Genomic DNA, 6,147 nt, shown 5'->3' with positions numbered 1-6,147 from the left:
ATTGTCCCAGAGTGTGTGTTGGAGTGTGCGAGTGGTGTGAGTGTCATGGCATGCGCGAGTGCATGTGTGGAAATGGCACAGGGACCAATCCAGATGGGAAACAGGAATGGTGAGCCTGGTAGGCCGCACAAAGTTATTTCGGTGACCGTGCCGGCTCCGCAGGACGCTGTGTGCGAGGTCCATTCCATGTTTTGCGAATGGCCCAAGCACACACGTTTGCGCGATCGGACGCCGGCGCTGAAACGTCTCGTGCGTGGTACGGAACTGGCACGTGCATGGTTAAAAGGAGGGTTGTGTGGATTCGGAAAGCACGGTCCCTATGCGAGCACGTGTGGGGGGGACGTCACGTGCTGCACGCCGCATGTTTTGTTCGCGGAACGTGTGGAGCGAGTCCCCGGGACGACATGCTTGGGCGGGCCTGCACGGCATGCCGCGCAGGTTCCGTGTGTGAGTGACGTCACCGGGGATCTCGCAGCACTAAAGCCAGGTGAATGGCGCACGGCTCACATGGTAGATGGCTCAAAAGCGAGTGCTTCGTGCGATTTACAAGGCAACGTTAAGGCCTCATTTATCGCTCGAAAGGAAGGGACGTGCGTGTTGCAGACTGCCGCCCTGGTGACGCAAAATGGCCGAGCCTTGCTAAGAGTACACGATACCCCGGCCAGGATGTGGCAAGCATCCTCGCCCGGGCAAAGGAGCACTAGTTAGTGGGAAGGGTTTAGCGATAGATAGACCCACCTTCTGGGGCAGGAACAGTTCCTCAGTTCCTCATGTTCCAATGTTAGTGGAACAGTTAGTGGGAATGTTAGGTTAGATTTAGAAATGGATTTTGGGAGACACGGACGGACATCGAATGTGTAGTGGGGATGTAGCTTGGGGATAGAGTTAAAAGGAACGTGCATTTGGATAAGGGATTACGAGGGGCTCGAGCTAGCTAGGGGGACATAGTTGTTAGAGTGAAGAGTGAATTGAAAAAAATAAATAAATCTAGAAATAAACATGATGAGTGAATGTGGGTCAGCAGGCCCGAGTGTATGAGTGGAGTGAATGTGGAATGCATGGTGCAAATGAGTGATTGGGGGGAGGAGTGAATCCCACCCAAGGGAACCCAGGGTTAGTGTAATGTTAGTTAGTGGGTCAGTTAAATTTTCCAAAAGTAGGTCGTTTTGTTGCTGGTGTTGGAAGAAGGCACGATACCTTTTGAAGGGTGCAGGAGTCCATTGACCGGCTGGGAGCGTGGCTGTGGAAATTTGAGTACTGAATGGACGGCACCCCAGACACGGAGAAGTCGGCCAGAGTAGGCCATGGGTCCAAGCAAACGGGATAGTGAAATGGGCACGGGCGACCCTCGGAATAGGTCTGGCACCCCCGGAGTGCCAGAAATGCCACGTGGGAATATACTGGGGCAATGCCAGGAAGGGCATCCCCCACGTTCATACGGAGTAGGTAGGCTCGGAGACAGCCTCAGCTGCCCGGGGGTGCCGTAGTTTGAGTTCGGCAGACGGAAATCCCTGCCAAGTGAGCCACACTGCCCAGTCACGAAATTGTGCAAGGGCACGAGAGAAAATTTGAGGGCCAGGCCCAAATTTATAAGGAACACCAACACAGGCGATGGGAATCATGGCTTCTAGAACCGATAGTTTAAAGAGACAGGCGTGTTGAAAAGCCCCCGGGATAGCTTAAAGTTTAATGAAGGATAGGACCAAATAGGAAATGTGTACCCCCTCGCACCATCCATCCCTTCGCTGCCCGTTGGCCACTGGACTCACTTTGGGAAGATTGCTGAAATCTGTGGAGGTTATTCTGAGGATCCATTGGGCCTCAAGACAGATCCACCTGTCTCTTCCTTATTCCCCTCAAGAAGGATCTTAGGGGTTGGGAGTAGGCAGGTAGGATAGGTTAGCCGGACAGACAGTTAGGGGGTTAGGGACAAGCAATTTTATAAACAATAAATAAATAAATAAATAATAATAATCAAATAAAAAAGGGGGAAGTCTAAATTTTGTTGTTCCAAACTCTCTCTATCAAGTGCAGCCTGTGGCTGATGGTTGCATCATTGGTTGGGACGCAGCAATGCCACTGATGCAGTGTCCCCCTTACCAACACACTGGTGCTCATTTTGCTGACCTCGGAACGATGACAGGCTGAGTCAACCTCCTGGTGTATATTAATTCAGAGGCCCAACAGGGATTGAATTCAGGACCCGAGGAGCCCAAGCCACCACCCTAACCACTAAGCCAACACCAGGCTTTGTTGCAAACTAAGGGAGTGGGTATGGACAAAGACAGGTAAAGGCGATAGGTTGGGGGGAGACAGTAGGGTAGGTTCGAGCCCGTTTTCGGAGCGGCCGGCACTACCGCACTTCCTCCAGAACCTCACGGACCAGACCAGAGGCCGGCCAGCTTCATATGCCAGCCTGTTTGCTGGTCCGCATTTGCCATGCCTTCACTTGCCTGCCTTTGCCTTGACCCCATGCCTGCTCGCCCTTCTTACATGACCTCCCCATGTCACCAACCATCCATGTGCACCAGGACCATCCATCGTCAGGTGTTTTGCAAGGACAGCCCTGCAGGCAGCCACACAATCCATCATTTGTGTTTTTGCATCCAGTCCATTCTCCATTCAAATGAGCCAGGGACTGCATTGAGCAGCCCCACTACCTCCTCCTTGAATAAAGGCCACTTCAAATGGCCTGTGGGACGGCGCATGGCCTGCCGTGTTGGGGTGAGTTGCCTCCAGCAGCTGAGGTTCAGTGAAAGAAGGTGAAAAAGAAGGTTCAGTGAAACAAAAAGAGGGACCTTTTGAGTAGGCCCTGAAGACGTCTGACCTTCAAGCTGCTGTGCACTCACCCACACAAAACTGTTGACTTTTCTGTGCCTTTTTCCAACAGATCACAGGTCCTGGGCCATGGTTAGTGTAAATAGTTAAAAATGTAAATAATTTTTGCAACCCACCTGTTGTTTGTTTAGTGCCGGCAATTGATTTAAGTTGTCTGTGTGAGTCTGATCGTTTAGTTACGCAGCGTACTAGGTTATTTATTTTTGGGACAGTATAAAAATGTCACACTCAGGGACCCATAGGTAAAATGTTCCAGGGGAAAACCTAAACCTGCATGGCACACGAAAATTTACGACTCGGGACGAGTCTACAGAAGGGGGGGTAGTGTTACGGATTTGGAAGCTTCTTGCACAGGGGTCGGGAACGTGTGGCTCGCGAGCCAGGTGTGGCTCTTTTGATGATTGCATCTGGCTCGCAGATAAAATTGGAGCTTGAAACTTTCAAAGCCCAATATTTCTCGCGGAAGCTTTACCTATAGTTTGAATGGCGTCGTGTTTCATTCACGTGCAGGGCTGAACTTGGCAGAAGGAGAGAAGAAAAAACGCCTCCGAATTGGCTGAAGCGGTTTTTGTTTCGTCCAGTCATGCGGCCGAGGCGACTAGTGATTTTGGTTCCTCCAATGACGTGCCGCCGCCGACACGCATAGCGGAATTCATCTCGACCAATCACGCGCCACCGCTGAGGTGACAGCATCCCGGAGTCGGCCGGCCGCGCCGCACCTCTCGAGTATATAAGCCCGTGCGCAGGCCAGCCAGACACATATTTGCCAAGCCTCAGTTGGGTCAACATCTCCCTCTCTCTCACTTGCTCAAAGCTTACCCTTCGACGAAGAAGATGGTGAAAAGAAAAAAAGATGAGGAGTATCGTACATTTCAGGACGAATGGGCCGAAGAATTCGCCTTTGTGGAGAGAGCAGGTTCTGTGGTGTGTCGAATTTGGAATCACAAAATTGCATCGATGAAACGGTCGAATATAAAGCGGCACTTCGACACACGCCATGCTACCTTTGCATCAAAATACCCTGCGGGAGACAGCAGAAAGAATGCGTGCCAAGAGCTACTGAGCAGGGTGCAAGCCAGCCAGCAGCAACTCCGCGTATGGACCCGGCAAGGTGACTATAATTCCGCTCACTTTGCTGGATCTTTCGCAATAGTGAGGAACGGAAAACCATTCACAGATGGCGAGTATGCCAAAACGTTCATGCTGGATGTAGCCAATGAACTTTTTGATGATCTTCCGAACAAAGACAAGATAATCAAACGGATACAAGACATGCCTCTGTCGGCAAGAGCTGTTAATGATCGTATCATCATGATGGCAAACCAAGTGGAGGAGACGCAAGTGAAGGACATAAATACAGCGCCGTTCTTTTCCCTGGCTTTGGATGAGTCAACAGACATAAGCCATTTGTCGCAGTTCAGTGTGATTGCAAGATATGCTGCTGGTGATACACTGCGCGAAGAAAGTCTTGCTGTTCTGCCAATAAAAGGGTCCACAAGAGGTGAGTATTTATTCAAGTCTTTCATGGAGTTCGCTCAAGAAAAAAAATCTCCCTCTGGATAAACTTATCTCAGTGTGTACTGATGGTGCTCCGTGTATGGTGGGGAAAAACAAAGGATTTGTGGCGCTTCTCCGTGAACATGAAAATAGACCCATCCTAAGTTTCCATTAGATTCTACACCAGGAGGCACTTTGTGCTCAGATGTGTGATGGGCAGCTTTGCGAAGTGATGTCGCTGGTCATTCGTGTGATCAATTTTATTGTTGCACGAGCCTTAAATGGTCGCCAGTTTAAAACACTGCTGGATGAAGTTGGAAATAACTATCACAGTCTGCTTTTGCACAGCAATGTGCATTGGTTGTCAAGAGGGAAGGTGCTTAGCCGTTTTGTAGCTTGCCTGAACGAAATCCGGACTTTCCTTGAAATGAAAGGGATTGAGCATCCTGAGCTAGCCGAAACTGAGTGGCTCCTCAAGTTTTACTATCTCGTGGATATGACTGAACATCTGAACCAGCTCAACGTGAAAATGCAAGGCATTGGAAATAGTGTTTTCCCTTCAACAAGCCGTGTTTGCTTTTGAAAACAAGCTGGAGCTCTTTATCATGGATCTTGAAACAGGTCGTTTACTACATTTTGAAAAAGACAATTTAAAGATGCATGCACAGCAAGTGAGCCCACTCAAAACTTTGATCTCCACCAGTTAGCTGGCTTCACATCCAGTCTCCTGCAGTTATTCAAAGCACGCTTTGGAGAATTTCGTGAGCACACTCGTCTTTTTAAGTTCATCACCCATCCAAACGAGTGTTCACTGAACACAGCCGAGAAGATTTGGAAAAAATCGCACGACAGAAAGCGGAGTTGGCGAGCAAGCACATGTGGACAGAAATGAAAAAACTTCAACCCGAAGACCAGCTGATTATCAAAACTTGGAACGCGCTTCCTGTCACACACCTCACACTGCAGCGTGTATTGCTGTATTGACCTTGTTTGGATCTACGTATGCATGTGAGCAGTCATTCTCACATCTTAAAAACATCAAGTCCAACCTACTATTATGTCTAACGGATGAAAGCCTCAACGCTTGCATGAAGCTTAACCTCACCAAGTACCAACCAGACTACAAAGTCATCAGCAAATCCATGCAGCACCAGAAGTCCCATTAATGGTGAGTATTATAACAACATTATTTAAAAGAATAAATTCAGAGGCTTATTATACTCACATTTAGTTGAATTCAGTCTTAAAATATATTATATGGCTCTCACTGAAATAGATTTCCAAATATTTTGCTTTCATGGCTCTCTGAGTCAAAAACGTTCCCGACCCCTGCTCTTGCACACTCAGCAGTCCCAAAGTTTAGTTATTTCATTAAGTATATGTGTAGAGTTAGAATCCATCCTCTGTGTCAAACGGGAATTTCATGTGTGCGCTGCGAAGTTTCTTTCCAGTTAGATTTTTGCAATACCCAACACCAACAAATCAATCCTTCACTTCTTCGCACCATCGCCGCCATTGCCCACGTGCGTTCGACCACGGACGTGGGCGGAGGTTTCCTCACCTCAGAACACCGACTCCGCCCAGGAAAGGAGGGGGTTCCCCCCTGTCAAATCACAGATGACCAGCACATCACCCCACGAAACCCTGTCCAATCAGGGCAAAGATTACCTCAGGGGACTGTTCACCCCACCCTGTCCGGGGGTACACATAAGAAGTACACATAATCTAAGGATCATTTGTACATGTTTTCCTCACAAGTACATTTGCACACATAAACTAAGTGTAATTTGCACATATTTACCTCAGAAGTAC

The 6,147-nt window shown here is 48.7% G+C and overlaps 1 protein-coding gene across 1 annotated transcript in view; it reads right to left on the bottom strand.

The window, feature by feature from the left end:
* Positions 1–6,147, bottom strand: part of LOC147025483 (tetraspanin-18-like) — a 67,062-nt gene that overhangs the window by 59,970 nt on the left and 945 nt on the right. The window contains exon 2 of the mRNA XM_085886507.1: positions 5,897–6,026. The gene's annotated coding sequence lies outside the window, so the exon portion shown is untranslated. The remainder of the gene's footprint in view (positions 1–5,896; positions 6,027–6,147) is intronic.

This window comes from Eptatretus burgeri, chromosome 6, assembly GCF_056783735.1.
Source record: "Eptatretus burgeri isolate ZD-2024b chromosome 6, Ebu_testis_v1, whole genome shotgun sequence".
Classification (NCBI taxonomy): Eukaryota; Metazoa; Chordata; class Myxini; order Myxiniformes; family Myxinidae; genus Eptatretus; species Eptatretus burgeri.
Note: the sequence above shows the minus strand (reverse complement) of the source record. Positions and strands in the feature narration are given on the sequence as shown.